At 50.5% G+C, this 15,527-nt stretch overlaps 1 long non-coding RNA gene across 1 annotated transcript; it reads left to right on the top strand.

The window, feature by feature from the left end:
• Positions 1 to 938: 938 nt before the first annotated feature.
• On the top strand, positions 939 to 8,620 carry LOC102552822 (uncharacterized). The gene is made up of 4 exons (XR_015637050.1): positions 939 to 1,241; positions 3,768 to 4,006; positions 4,273 to 4,678; positions 6,279 to 8,620. It is a non-coding gene; the product is annotated as an uncharacterized LOC102552822 (long non-coding RNA).
• The last annotated feature ends 6,907 nt before the right edge of the window (positions 8,621 to 15,527 follow it).

Raw genomic sequence — 15,527 nt, 5'->3', positions numbered from 1 at the left:
GTCTTAGGTAGTAAAAGCACAGAGAAAGGGTAGATGCTGTCAGTCGCTGGCTGTGTGGGGCTGAAGTAGAATGGGGGAGAAGAAGGAGAAGGAGCCAAAAGATGGAGTTAGCAGCTGGGGTAGAAACAAGGACAGAGCCAAAGGCTAGCCCTGTGAGTTTTCCTCATGTGCTCTGTGCTTAGAGACTGACTCTGGGCTGGACACCTACCCCTTAGGCCTCCCTTACGCTAAAGGCAGATTCCCTTGCTCTTCTTTCTTGGAAAAAGAAGCGCGGCAGCTGCAAGCCTCTCACAGCCACTGGTCCATTTCATCAGCTGAAATGCTGGCTCATTGTGGCAGCAGATGGAGCTTCCGGCAGGAAGTAGTTGGGCCTTGTGGGGATAGCTAGCAACTGCAACCCTGATCCTCGATCCTCGAGCAGAGCAGGTACTGGAGCTGAAGGAGGGTCTTTGTGTCCCGGGAAGGCAGGAAGGATGACCAATGACCCTGGTGTGACCAGATCTGGGAAGTTCCCCCTGGATATGAGACTGTCAGTGCTACATCCAGGGATGACAAACCGGCCATCCTGTCCCTGAGACTGTCCCTTAGCCAAACAGCGCTGAGAACTTACCCAGTTTTTCCTGCCATAGGACCGTTTGGATTCCTTGCCTAAAGTGGAGACTGGCAACAGCCAAGCCAAACTGGGACTCTGTCTCTCCTCTTTATGCTTTGCAAACTGATTCCACATGCATGGACCTCAAACTCAAACCATCGCCTATGTTAGCAATGCTTTTGAGCATAAGAGATGGAGCGTGGATAACATAAGCAGAGAGCCTGTGTATTTTCCCAAGACGAGAAGGTCACTTCTAGACTCCGCAACATGATGCTATCAAGAGTTGTCTGCCAATTTCCTGGTCTCCCCTCATGGGAGAAGACAGCTGCTAAAGCTCTGGAGATCTAGTTTCCTCCCAGGCAGAGAGAAGAAGAAAATGGGATGCCGCTAGCACGCAGAACTATTTACATTTCGTGGGACACTTCCAGCTGCTTGGCCTTCAGACAAACCAAGTGTTTAGTCTTCTGGTCTTTAGAGAAGAGGGTCAAAAGCATGAGAAATTTCAGAGCAATTTCACCCCCAGTGTCTGCCAGAGAGTGACCAAAGGATGCCTGAGTGACTAGGAATACCATAAAGCCCATGAGTCTGGACCACGGCACCGCTGGTTGCTATGGATACCAAGGCCCATCAACACCATGGGCATCAGCAGGTAGGAATCTGGTCTTGGACTGTGAGGTTTAGAGGGACCTGGGAGAAGGGAAGTCTGTACTGAGTCTCAGACCCTTTGAATCTGACCACACTGGGTTGATTCAAATGGGACTTATGTGGATTCCCGGGTTACAGATGGTAAATGGCCAGATGATCCCAGTTTCAATCCCTCTTTCCTAAGTAGATGACTTAACCTCTCCATGTCTCTTCTCCGTCTTTAAAGCCAGGGTAGCATCCATTTGCCTGATGGAAAGGAGGACTCTGAGCCAATCTGTATAATATAGGGCTCAGAACTGTGACCAAGCCCGGCTGCTTGCTGTACCCATCAGGCCCTCAGTGCCATGGGGGAGGATTGTCAGAGGGGCTCCACGGACACAGACTTCATGTTCACCCTCTTCCCTGTGTGAAAAGGCTACTGGTCTCCCCGCCAGGGGCCCTGGCCCTCTCAGGCCACTCCATCTGAATGATGGGCTGCTGGCCTTTAGCTTGGAGGCTGTGGGACCCAATAAAGGAACTCATCTCCAGGTCTGTTCACAGAGTGTCACTGTCACCAGGCCCTTGACAAGGGGCTGCAGCTGCAAAGACAGGGGTACAAAGACAGGTGGCAGGCTCTGTGTCCCTGAGCAGGTCACTCAGCCTCCGTGTGCACAGCACCGCTGCGTCTATAAAACCATGACAGCACGCCTCTCAAGGGCATCTTATTTCCAAACTGCACGACTGTTCCCTATGGAAATCACGATCTCCGAGTCCAGGTGGCTGCACCCAGTCTTCTGGCCAGGTGTCTGACCTCCCCAGGGCTCAAGGAGAGTGCTCTGACTCTCAGGTCTGCCTCCTGTTGTGTCCTGCCCACCTCAGCCCCTCACCCCAACCCCTCTCTCCAGTCTCCCTCCAGGTTGCACAACTTGCAAAGAAGGGGCCGGTGGTTAGAGCCCGGACATTCCCCTGAGGATCAGGGTGGCAAGGCCCAGTGCCTTCCTCCAACAGCCCTGCTTCCCAGGGAGAGGCCTTTTCAGAGGCAACAACTTTGAGCATGGCGCAGCTGCTCCTGGCGTGCCAGAGCCCCGGCGCGCAGACGCGCGGCGGGTGGCAGTCATTAACCGGCTGTCAGGTTCCTCGGCTGATGCAGCTAAAAATAGCGCGCTATAGATAGCAGCCTCCCCCGCGACTGCAGCTCGCACCCCATCCCCAGATCCGTGCCGCCCGGCACCCCGAGGAGACCGCGCCACCGAGCTCAGCTATTTATAGAACCCACACCTCAGCACTTTCCACCCACCATACAACCATTTCAGCTGCTCCGATGAGAAAAGAGCAGCCTGGGCCGCCACTCACTCCGGTGTGCAATCACATCTACGGCCAGGGAGTCCTGGTGTTATAGGAAACCTCCAGGCAGACTCAGATTAAAGATCAATGGCCACATAAACGTAAACAGTCAGTTTTCGCGGTGCTCAAGTCCTGGTAATACAGAGTGTTGTTTCGGTAAATAAACCCTGAGAGCTGTGTACCCCCCCCCCCCCAATGTAGCTTAGCCCCTGGCGGAATTCCTGAGTACTTGAAGTAAGAGGTAGGGAGAGGAGGGGGAAGCAGGGCTGGAGATTGACACCTGGGTGGGAGAAGAGGAAGGGAGGGAAAGAAGAGGGGAGAGGAAAGAGAGGAGGAGGTACGTAAGGGGAGAGGAAAAGACTCCATAAAGAAATAGAGATGAAAAGAGATAAGAAATGGAAAGACAAAGAGGAGGATGGGCATAAGGACCGGAAAAGAAGGCGACAGGTGGTAGAGCAGTCCCGTGCACCTGCTGCTCTCCCAGAGGACCTAGGTTCGATTCCCAGCACCCACACGGTAGTTCACAACCATCCTTAATTGAAGACCCAGGAGATCTGACACCCTCTTCTGACATCCACAGACACCATATACAGGCACACATACAGATTATGCATATAAAATACATTTTAAAAAGAGAGAGAAAGGGATCGGTGGAGAGAGGTGAAGAATGGAGAGAGGTGAGGAAAGATGGAGATATAGTATGCGGAGAGAGGAAGAGAGATAGAGGGAAAAAAAGATTAAGATTATGAACACATGGGGTTGGGGATTTAGCTCAGTGGTAGAGCACTTACTTGCCTAGCAAGCGCAAGGCCCTGGGTTCGGTCCCCAGCTCCGGAAAACAGAAAAAGAAAAAAAAAAAAAAGATTATGAACACGTCAGACTCTTGACTTGCCTTTCTCCTAATGCCCTCACTTTACCGATTCATCAAGACAAGTATAAATCATATTCCAAATTTTGATGAGCTCAGCAGCTGGGCAGGCTCTGACATCTGTCAGGGAAGCAGGGCTGTTGGAAGAGGGCACTGGGCCTTGCCACCTTGATCCTCAGGGGAATGTCTGGACCCTGACCATGGCCCTTTCTTTGCATGCGAGCGAAACTGATTGGGGTCAGTTCCTACTCTATGACCCCCAGCTTTGGGAGTCTAGAAGAGGTGTCTTAGTCATCAAAAGGTTGGCTTCCTCATCACATCATCCTCCCCTTCTTACAGCACAGGGGTGAAGTCATAAAAGACAGGAAAGTGCCCTGCAGGCTAACCACTCTTCAACACCATGAGCCCCGAGAATGAAAGACCAACCTGGGTGTCATGGACACCACCCTGGCACATAATGGCCCAAGAAAGACCCCTGGGCGGGTCTGGGTGATGAATGGAGACACCCTCAGCCAAATCTTTGAAGTCTCAACATCCTGGGTTGAATCTGGACCCATGGACATAGGTATTTGGTCAAGGTAGGTAATGCTAGGTAATGCTGTCCCGGAACATCTGGGACTCGTGTCTCAGAAGTCACCTCCTGGACCTGCCCGGGAACTCGAGCATGAATTCGTGTGCACTGAGACCCAGCCTGCATGCTTTCCTGTCTTTGCTAGCAACAACTGGCTGGCCACTAAACAGGAGGGAGGCAGGCCCTCTCATGTCATCACACCCAGAGACAGCTCCCCATCCACCAAACCCTACTGTCTCTTTCCCTAAATCTACTTTCTAACGAATTTCCCAGATGAGGACCAAACATGGCTATCCAAGGACATCATCCCAGTCAGGAAACATGAAGGATGGAGGTCCTGTGACATTTTATATAAAGTCTCCAAGGCACACCGTCTCTGAAACAAAGAAATCAATGCGAAAGGCCAGTTTGGATGTGTGCTATGCATAGGAACACAGCCCCCACAGGAGAGAACGCTTGTTTGGGGTTTGAAGGGGGGAAGAAGACGGCGCTCAGGATAGTCGAGGAAGCTGGGGACAATGACTGTCTGAGGAGCCAGGACCCAGAGCAAGATCTGAGGACACACGGAACCTTAGTACTTTGTATGTTGGCTGACTATGAGGACTTTTAATACTGATGTTTGTCACCACGTGATGGCAAGATGGCTGCCCTGCACCAGACACCATGGCTTCACTCAAAGGTAAGAAGCAAAACCAGCGTAAAAACAGAAAGTTGTGATGCTAGTGTGTGTGTGTGTGTGTGTGTGTGTGTGTGTTTCTTTCTGCCGACATCGTCTATTTTTTTTTTTTTTTTTTTTGGTACTGAAGACTAAGCAAACACAACAGGCCTCACACAGGCCAGACAAATCTCCTACCTCACAGAGGCTAGACAGACAAATCTCCTACCTCACAGAGGCCAGACAAATCTCCTACCTCACAGAGGCTAGACAGACAAATCTCCTACCTCACAGAGGCTAGACAGACAAATCTCCTACCTCACAGAGGCTAGACAAATCTCCTACCTCTAAGTTGAACCCTTCCCTTAGCCCTGAAAGGTGCTATCGCTTAGATTCTGAGGGTCTGCCAATGCCTGTGGGCCTTGAACTTGGTCCTCACGTGGTGCTCTTGGGAGATGGTAGACGCTGTCCTTAAATCACAGGGGCCATCCTCTTGAGAGGAGCTGTGCGAACTTAGTCCCTTCTGCCTGGTTACAAAGTGAGCAGTGTGTTCTGATACCTGCTTCCTCCATCACTTGCTGCTTCCTCACAGGCCCCAAGGAATAGGACCAGTGACCCGGAGCCTCCAGACCCATAAGCCAGAACAAACATTTCCTCTTTATGAGTTGACTCATTTTCTTGCAGTAACAATACATCAATTAACCTGGTCTCTTCTTTATCAGCTTTCAGAACCCACACTCGGAGTGTGTGTTTGTCTCTTCCCCGTTGACTTTTCCCTAAATCTCATTGTGCCAGAATATGAGACTGATAACCCCTAGCTGCAAGAGAACCCTGTAAATAAAATATATTGCAAAGGAAGATGGGCTCTCCGAGTCAGGAGGATGTCAATCACCACCCTGCCTTCTCCAGGGCTCCTCTTACTATTTGAGGAACTCAGAACACAGGGAGAGTGAGAGGGAGGGAGGCAAAGGTTGTTGTATAGACACAGTCCTATGTCCGAGCCTTGAGTGCCTTCTCTGCCTGCCCCAGTAGAACAGCTTAGGTTAGCTTCCCCCCAGTCTTCTCAAGCATGACTTTCTGGGTCCTTTGGGCCACCCCAGGAGCATGAAACTAACTCAGCAAAGATCCCCTGCTCTGCCTGCTCTGCACGTGGGTGGTGAGGCAGCCTCACAGCCATTTTCTCCAGCCTCTTCAGCATGTTCTCCATTCCCCTGAGGGCATCTCCAGCCTCTTCACTGCTGATCTTCAGCAATTCTCAGCCCCTCCAGCTTCTCCAGTCATCTCTGGCTTCCACACTCCTGGCCAAGTGCTCTGCTCTGGACCTGCCAGACCTGCTCAGAGGATCCATCTCCCCCAAGCTCTGGGCCTCAGAACATAGGGTCTGGGCAGAAAGGAAGAGCAGGCCTTCAGAAAATGCAGTCTGACCAGGCACCTGCTTCTCCTCTTTGTTGGTTCCTGGATGTTTATTTATGTTAAGCAGTGATACAGCAATATCTTAGAAATGTTTCCTCTCTGCTAGCACCTGGATTTTTCAGCCTGAGCAAAAAGGCTGGAAAATTCCAAGCTACAAGGCTGGAAAACACCACTCAATGCTGATATTCCAACCTCCCTGTTACCCTTGCAGATCCAGGTGTGTGGAAAGAGGATGTCTGGGCCTGCAGCCTCCCATGAGCCAAGCACCAGCAGCAAAGGTCCCTGAGTCCCAAAGCACCGTGGCCTGCCTAGATATTACTCAAGATGCCCTCTTCCCCTGCAGCCCACAGGGAACTGACAAAGGCCTCAGTATACGGTCTCTTAATCCAACTCTACTGCTTCTTTTCTCCTGCGGACCTTCAGGCCAGTGGTACCCCGCCTCCTTTAATTCACTGTATAAATGCATTTGTTGTTGCTGCTGCTGTCTGCGGTAGTGGGGATCATGCTAGGCAAGTGCTGCTGCCTCTGAACTACTCTGTGCTGCATAAAGGCCTCGAGCTTGGGATCCTTTTACCTCCGCATTCTGAGGAGCTGGAATGTTGGCCAGTGCGCCACACTTCCTTCTTCTTCTCCCTAAGCCACAGTGGTTTCCCTTGGTCCCTAATAGTCCCCAAGGTCTGACTCAGGACCAGGCCTATAGCAAGTGATCACTAATGCTCTGTAAGGTAATGGCCTCTGCTCCTCAGCCTGTGGCTCCTTGCCCATGACACACACACACACACACACACACACACACACACGCACGCACGCACGCACGCACGCACGCAGGCAGGCAGGGAGGGAGAGAGAGAGAGAGCCCTCTCGCGTCTTCCTTGAGTGCCATGCCCACCCTTTGCTTCGGAAGTACTCTGTTAATCTTTACGTTGGCGACTTCTTTACATGGATGCGATGGGAAGAGCTGCATTGAATCTTGTTCTACCCTCGTTTCCTATACTTCTTGATTTCCCAGTGGCCAGCACCTTGGTATGCACAGAGGTACTTAAAGAGCATATGTGGAGCTGGTAGTGACTGTCACTGTGTTCTGTGTGTATATGTACCATACCTGCATGACAATGGATGGTGGAGCTATACATTTCATGCTATGTATGTACATGCCCCATGTACGGGACAGGTTATACCTAACAGTTGTAAAACTGGACTTTCTTGTCCCCTGACACCTTCTGCATACTTTGCATACTAACTCCACCCGACTCCCCAGAAGTATGGGGGTCCCCAAGGCTAACCAGACAGTGAAGAAAGACCTCACTCTGATTGGAAGTCATTCTAAGACAAGGGTGCTTGGACCTTAGGGTTTGGTGAGTCTAGGAAGGTTCTCAGAGGTAGAGTGGGTTCTGGGATGAAGGTGGGAAAGAGTGTGGTCTTGGTGGGCACGCTCTTAAAGAAGATGGGTAGGGAGGTCATCAGTGGGCTGTGCCCACTGCTCCTCAACTGAATTTCCAACAGCAGCTTAAAGAAGACCCTGCTTTGCACAGGGCCCAGCCAGCCTCCACCAGAAGTGGAGGTCTAGCCGAGGCTCTCAGAGGGCAAGCCCAGGACAGTGGGCACCTATGTTGATGGCCTGGTCTGACAGTGTCCGTTGTGTGCAGGAAGTGCAGGGGACTGGGCACACCTCTAGGACACTGAGGAGGCCCAGAGGCACTCAAAGAAGCCCCGAGAGAATATCCCATTGAAGACAACTTAGCCGCACACAGGCTTCCCAGCAAGTCAAGGAGAAAGTGGCTAACTGTGGGAAGAACCAACCCACCCCCACTGGGCCAGTTCTCTATAGCCGTCAGACAAAGAATGTTCACCCTTGGCACGGTTCCTCAAGGAGCTGGAGGGGACAGATGTCCTTGCTGTCAACCTGTCATCTGCACAATAGGGCTAGTAGCCAGGTGTGGTAAAGCAAGGTACACACAAACTGGCTGGCTGGTTTGCATAAGCCCTAATCCTAGCTGCATTTCACTATGACTCCTTCAGGTGGATGTGGCCGCAAGCCAGGGTGCCTGGCTTTGGAGAGTGAAGGCATTTCCTGGTGTAGCTGCCAGGGCCTGTCCCATCCCAACAGACATTGGTTGTGGGAACCGCAGTTCAGTTCTCATGTTGGGTCTCTCAAATGTACTTTGAGAAACAAGGCCCCTAAGTGGGACCTTTCCTCTTTCCATAAATCCTCCCCTTCAAGGCGGTGGCAAGGGTATCAGTCCCAAGATGTGGTGGTGTTGACCGTTTCACTGGAGCACCTCTCATCCTTAGAAGCCCTCAAGAGTCAGCTGGGGCCAGGGAGATAGCTTAGTGGGTTAGAGTGCTTGGTATGCAAACCTGAGGACCTGAGTTCAAATCCCCACATCTCATGTAACAAAATGGCTAGGATGGAGGCACATGCCTCTAGCCCCATCACTGGGGGTCAGAGACAGATTCTTGGGGCTCACTGACCTTCCAGTCTAGATGAAATGGTTAGCTTTTGGTGGGAAACCCTGTCTCAAGGGAATAAAATACAAAGAGATAAAACCGGTTACTAACATCCTTCTCTGTTTCCATGTGTGCCCCACCCCCACCCCGCCCCCTACCACCACACACATGCATGTAGTCTGCAGTACAAGTCCCACCCCAGGGTTTGCAGCTCATTAGCTGAGGGCTACCAGGAAAGGTTTTCAAGAGTTAAAGTTCTTACACACCAAACCCTGGAGGCTCAGGTCACTTGCTTAGAGGTGGTCCCACACTGGTATCCTTCCAGCACCCACAAAGATACTCATGTGAGCCAGGGTCAGGAGCAGTGGCACCAGGTCATGTGGGATGAAGCTCTAACTTCTTGTAAGCTGTGGGCTTGGTGATGCACACCTGTGACACCAGCATCCAGAAGACAGAGGCAGGAGGTTTGTGAGTTCAAGCCTAGCCTGAGCTACATATAAGAGAATGCCTCAAAAAAGCCAAAAACAAAACAAAACAAAATCCTTTGTAAAGTTCTTCTGGCCACTTGCCTAAAAGTCATGTGACGATGACCTCCCCACCCCAAGACTCCAGGCAGCCTGTGTTTTGAAAATGGTACCTACTGCCCCTGTCAGCACAAAAAGCTGATGTGAGGTTGTGGAGGCAGACACAGGCTGTACCAGAAGCAGAGAGCTCACCTCTGGAACAGGTCACAGCACCAGGCACAGCATCCGGCTGCTTTGGGAAACTCTCACTCATCAGCTTCTGCATTGTCAGGGCAATGTCTGTCCACAGACTCACAAATTACAAATTCCCTGCAGTGGGAGGGGACAGTGCACCCAGCTGGCCCAATGTGCAGAGTGCACAGAAAATGACAGGGGCAGCCTTGGCTAAGATACAGAACTGGACTTGTCTGGGTTCTAGTGACTGGGGGAGGGAAAGAGCCCCCTCCACACCCCCAGCCCCTGGCAGAGGTTGATCAAATGTAGTCCTCCTTCAGAATTCCTTCCTGATCATTCTTCTTTGGAAAAACAAACCAATCCCTGCCTGTATTGTAATTTTGCCTTCATGGCCTCTCCCTGGAGATGTGCTTTTATTTCAAAAGTGAAACTGCAGCACAAAGGAAGGAAGCCTGAAGTCCTCCAGAGGAGGAGGAGGAGGCCATGACCAGAGGGCAGTTCCAGAGCACCTTCTGCATGATACGGAAAGGCCTCTCTGATTCTCCCAAAATGAAAGTTCCTTCCCATCTCAGGACCCCAAGCTTCTCATGGCTAGCACAGCACCTGCCATGCTGCTGATATTATGCAAAAGCACATACGTCAAAATATGTGAATGCACGGATATGTGCTCAAGTGAATGCATATGTATATATGCATATTTGCATATATGAATACATATATGCTCAAGTAAATACAAATGCACATTTGTACACACACACACACACACACACACACACACACACACACACACACGTAAAGGAACAAGGGCAGAAGGATTGCCTGTCACCCAACTAGCTTTCTTCATCAGCAAAACTCCATAAAACCTTCAGTATTATGCAAATCATGAAGTGACTACTAAACTGAATTTTGATGAAATATTTCACCACGAGGGAGAATATTTGAAGGGAAACAAAGAAGCAAATACAAAAGTGCACTCCAGTTGTTGTTAGCATTCGAATCTGTGCGTCCAACCAAGCCAGGAAACTTCCCATTCAGAGGAGGCTTGAAAGAGAATCCTGGAGTGTTTGTGGGGAAGCATGCTGGGGCTTCTGAGACAGTTTTGGAATACCTTCTACATCTGAAAACAATCCAACATTCTTGCTGCTTCTAAAGAGAATTCAGCCCACCAGGTGTGGCCCCATTTATCTACCTGTCTACTGTGAGGGTCTCTGACAGACTCCCAGGAGGTCAAGGTTCACCAACCCATGAGCATTTCCCCAATCCATAGTGTGCTAAATCAAAAGGGATATGGTAGATCTAGTGTGGCGTGGCTTGCTCACAGCCAGTGACCCATGCATTGCCAGGGTGACTCCTCCCCTTTGCCACAAGTGTGACTCAATGGTACAACAATTTAATAAGAGGTTGTTATCACACCAGGCTGCAGTTTCCACAACTCTCCCCCTTTTGGTCCTCCCAAATGAGCCAGGAAGAATCTCAGCACCCTTGGCCCTTTCCTACCACCCCAGCATCTTGCGCTTTCTCAAGAATGGAGGCCGTAGTGCTCGCTGAATCAATGAGATTTCCAGCATCCCGGAGCTGAGCTAGCTAAGCCTAGGGAATGGCACGAGTTTAAACTCATCTCAAGCGTCTGTGAGCTTGATCCCTGAAGAAACCAGAAGCATGGCTAATGTGGTCCACGGGTTATTCCAGGCTTCCATGCCTGCTTAATGACAGACGCTTTCTCTGAAACACACACTTAAGCCAGGGCCCAGGGATCCAGCTTTGGAGATGAACTCCCCTGAGCAAAGGAGAGGCAGGTAACTCCTCCAAGGCCCTGCTGCTAATAAGGGCAGAGGTTATTTGCACTGACACCCTAGACCATGACACCCACACAGAACTGCCCATTCTATGTCTGTTTTTCTGGGCTTAGGCTCTATGATGGGGGTGGGATGAAAGGGAATGGTTGCCTCGTCTCAGTTGGTTGTGTCAGATCATTTAGTTTTTTTTTTTTTTATTAACTTGAGTATTTCTTATTTACATTTTGAGTGTTATCCCTTTCCCGGTTTCCGGGCCAACATCCCCCAACCCCTCCCCCTCCCCTTCTTTATGGGTGTTCCCCTCCCCATCCTCCCCCCAACAATCACGTTCAGTCTTAGCAGGACCAAGGGCTCCCCCTTCCACTGGTGCTCTTACTAGGATATTCATTGCTACCTATGAGGTCAGAGTCCAGGGTCAGTCCATGTATAGTCTTCGGGTAGTGGCTTAGTCTATGGAAGCTCTAGTTGCTTGGCATTGTTGTTCATATGGGGTCTCGAGCCCCTTCAAGCTCTTCCAGTCCTTTCTCTGATTCCTTCAACGGGGGTCCCGTTCTCAGTTCAGTGCTTTGCTGCTGGCATTCACCTCTGTATTTGCTGTATTCTGGCTGTGTCTCTCAGGATCATTTAGTTATCTTTAAAGCCTTCATAGATGCTGCTGACATGCAAGTCCCCATCTCCTCTGTGGGCTCATCCCAGTAAAGAGTCCTTCCTGAATCTTCTTAACCCAGAAACCCAAGCAGGCTCCTGTCAGCCTTATACCCTATCCCCCAACACACCCCTGGACGCTATGGATGCCATAGGCCCTTCCCAGAACAAAAGGATCTGTATGGCAGTTGATGCCTCTGCCTCGGACACACAGCCCTAGGCCTTACTTAGTACCTCAGAATGTGACCTTACTCTGACAGACTGCAGGTGCCCAAGGATGGTGGGTCTCATCCAACATGACTAGCATCCTTATAAAAAGGGACCTTTAGACCCCAGAGCACATGTAGACAAACCACAGAAGGCTGAAGACAGATGTGGGGAGACTCAGCTACAGGTTCAGGAGCCCTGAAGATGGCCAGTAACCTTGAAAATCAGAGGCCTGGAGGGACCAGCCTACGGGATCTTGTTACTCTGTAAATCCCTTCCCTCCACCTAGTCTGAGGCCTTACAGGACTATATAGTCAAGTAATAAAGGAAAGAGAGAAAGCTCAGCAGGGGACATTTGTCAACTGCCCCCTCTCTTTCTGGAAAGCTGTCCTGGCTCCTGATCAAGGTTCTTCTGTGCAAAGGGCCTGGTGGAGAGAGGTAGAGGGGCAAGGGGACTGGTAGGATGCTGTCATTATGTAGCAAGGTGGGTCCAAGATAAGGCGAAGCCTATCATTGGATGAGAAGGAAGGGTAGGCAGGGAAAAGTCTAGGAAGGAGAGAGGAAGAGGAGGAAGGAGAGGAAAGGAAGATGGAGACAGGAGGGGAAGAAGGAGGAGGAGGAGGAAGAGGAGGAGGAGGAAGGAAATGAGGATGATTCTGATCCCAGTGGTCTAGTTCAATTTTATCTTGTCTAGGTGGGCGTTTCTATCTTTATTACTTGGCAGTGAATTTATTCTGTGGATGTGTTGTAGATTGAGAATTTGTAATATAAATCTAATTGTTGACTACAAGTTTCTAGAGCTTTGATTTTACCGGGTTACAGGGGATGTGAGCAAAGTTCCCGGAGGGCAGGGAGAACCTGTCTCAGTTCTGGAAGAGGTGTTAGGCTATAGAGTGCCTGGGGCTGGGCTATTGTGGTGTGGTGCCACGCTAGAATGGCCCACAGAACGCCGTGTGTGTGTATGTGTGTGTGTGGGGGGGGCGTGGTAACAACTTGCCGAGGGGACAGTGTGTGAAAGCAGCTGGCAGAGAAACAGCTGGCGCGCGCAGTGGCTCCCGCGGATCTATGCGGACGGAGAACACGGATACCGGTAGCCACCAATCCATTTTTATTATTACCACAACAGAGACAATCAGGAGGTATCCCATGTGCTTGTCAATTACAAAACTCTCCTGCCCAGCATTCTCAACTCACAGTCATAGTCCCCAAGGGGGAATACTGAGAAGCCAGCCTCTGGCCAGGATCAGTGAATCTCAATCAGAAAGACAGCAGCCCCCAACTCCTAGCCTGCCCCAGGGTCCTACAGCACAGCAGATCAAACCACAGTTGACTGTGACAGGTCCCGACTTGGTTTTAGCAGGAAAAGAACAATGTGCTTGAGAGTTCAAAAGCTTCCCAAGCAAAGGAAGGAAAAGGTCCGTGCAGGAAAAGCCACTCTCCATCCCAAAGCCAGTGCCAGAGGGAGCAGCCCGAGACCCACATGAATGAAGGCAGATGAGGGGTAGTCCAGTGAAGGAGACAGCCGGCATGGGGCTGTCATGATTTCTGGATTTCCCATATCTACTCTTTGATGGCTTGTCACCATCCATCCCCCATGAGATGCAGACTGTCACTTTGCAGCTATGGACAGTGACAATGTCAGCTGTCCTCTGGGCAGATGCAGAATCCTGCTGACCAGAAGAACTTCATGGAGGAGTGCTCACAACGCCACTTGGATCCCATGAGGCCTGTTCTAGCCTCCAGGTCCACAGACCCTGAGGTCTGAGGATGAAGAATCTTCTGAAACATCTGGGAACCCGAGGGCTACCTAAGCAGGTGTCACATATCAGCTTCTACCTCTGAAAGGTGAACAAGAATGGGAGGCCAGCTAGGTCCCCATTTGTCGAGTGGACAACGAACCTGGAAAGCTCCTGGGTCCCTACACTGGCAGCCTCTTCTGCACACTGTCTGGGCCTTCTCTACCAGTAACCACAGTCACTGAACTCGACCTGGCCTGGGACTGAATGATGTGGGAGTTGAGAGTGGAGATTTTCTCCCAGCCTATTCAGTCTGCAGGAATGGGATGTGTGTGTGTGTGTGTGTGTGTGTGTGTGTGTGTGTGTGTGTGTGTGTCCATCCAAGTCAACTCCCTCACCATCAGTTTGTCCAGAAGCCGAGACATTGTCCGAGGAGGCACTGGACCCTGGGAGCACCACACTTGCTGTGGAAGCGGGTCACTCACCAGTGCCCCTCAGCACTTCACTGTAGAAGCCGCAACACTGCATTACACATGAGGAAGTCAAGGTATAAAATGACTTTCTCATGAGGAGGAGACACCTCAGGCTGGCCTGGTGAGTAGTGCAGACATGAACTCAGTCTCTCAGGGATTTATTTCCTTGATGTGTGAGGCATCAGGGCTGGGACATTCTTAGAACTGATGCCTGAATCTTGCTTTCATAGATGGGAGCAGTGAGATCAGAGTATAGAAGCTTCCTCCATGTCAGCAGGCTCAGTGTGGCTCCTCACTGGGGCCTCTCTTGTCCCTTGAGGTATTTAAGCTAATCTTTGGTAAGAAAAGGCAGTAATTTCTGAGCTGAGGACATGCTGGGATGTCCTGTACCAGAAGTGTGGAAAGGCCAAGGTATCTAGAGGAGCCAGGATGTCCAATCTCTGGATTTGAGGAGGACAAACAGTTCAGATGAACTAAGCGTGGTCTAATCAGTACCACCCATATCCTGGGGCTACATCTGAGTCACTGCTTTTGTTTTTCTGTCCCAGAAGTCTGAAGCAACCTGTGCTGTGCTCAGTCTTGAAGCTGAAGACCTCAAAGCTAAATCATGGGACCTACTCAAGATGACACGCTGGACGGATGACTGAACCAGCTTAGCCCACTGGCAAGATCCAACAGGATACCTACTTTTAGATGGCCATGAGCTGAGAATGGACTTGATGCTTTTAAATGACGGGAAAAGAAAATCAAGAGAAGTGTTGTGTGACCTATGAGAACCATGAGAGATCATACTGAGGGACTAGCTTCTCCTGGAGAGATGCAACACTCAATATCTACTCAGCCCAGAGAAGAGAGCCCATGACAGATGAAAGCATGGCCACACCATAGTCCAGCTTAGCGAACCAGTGAATATAGGTAAGGGGTTATTTACAAGAGCAGAAATGCCTCAAAGACAGCTACCTCAACAAAACTACACTGGCAGGGATGACTACTCATAGTAGCTGGATATCTGGATCACATTGCACAGGCTACAGGCAGCTCAATGGACTGGCAACAGTCCTTTCAGGTGGCTCAGTTGGTCAGAGTCCCTTCTAGTCCAGCTCAAGTGGACTCTATCTCTTCCACATTGCTTAGCTAGTTTCTGCAGATACTGTTCTAAGGCATGCTGTGAAGAGACACCATGACCAAGACAGCTTAATTTTAGGAATAACATTTAATTGAAGGTTTGCTTATAGTTTCAGGAGGTGAGTCCATGTTAGAGAGCATGGTAGGAGCCAGGCAGACATGGTACTGGAGCAGTAGTTAATAGCTCACATCTGATTTGCAAATTGCAGGCAGAGTGAGTTTAGGCCCAGAAAAGGCTTTTGAAACCTCCAAGCCCACCCCCCAGTGACACACCTCCTCCAACAAGGTCACACCTCCCAATCCTTCCTAAACAGTCTACCAATGAGGGACTA

Source organism: Rattus norvegicus, chromosome 14 (assembly GCF_021556685.1).
Source record: "Rattus norvegicus strain SHRSP/BbbUtx chromosome 14, alternate assembly SHRSP_T2T, whole genome shotgun sequence".
NCBI classification, from domain to species: domain Eukaryota; kingdom Metazoa; phylum Chordata; class Mammalia; order Rodentia; family Muridae; genus Rattus; species Rattus norvegicus.
Note: the sequence above shows the minus strand (reverse complement) of the source record. Positions and strands in the feature narration are given on the sequence as shown.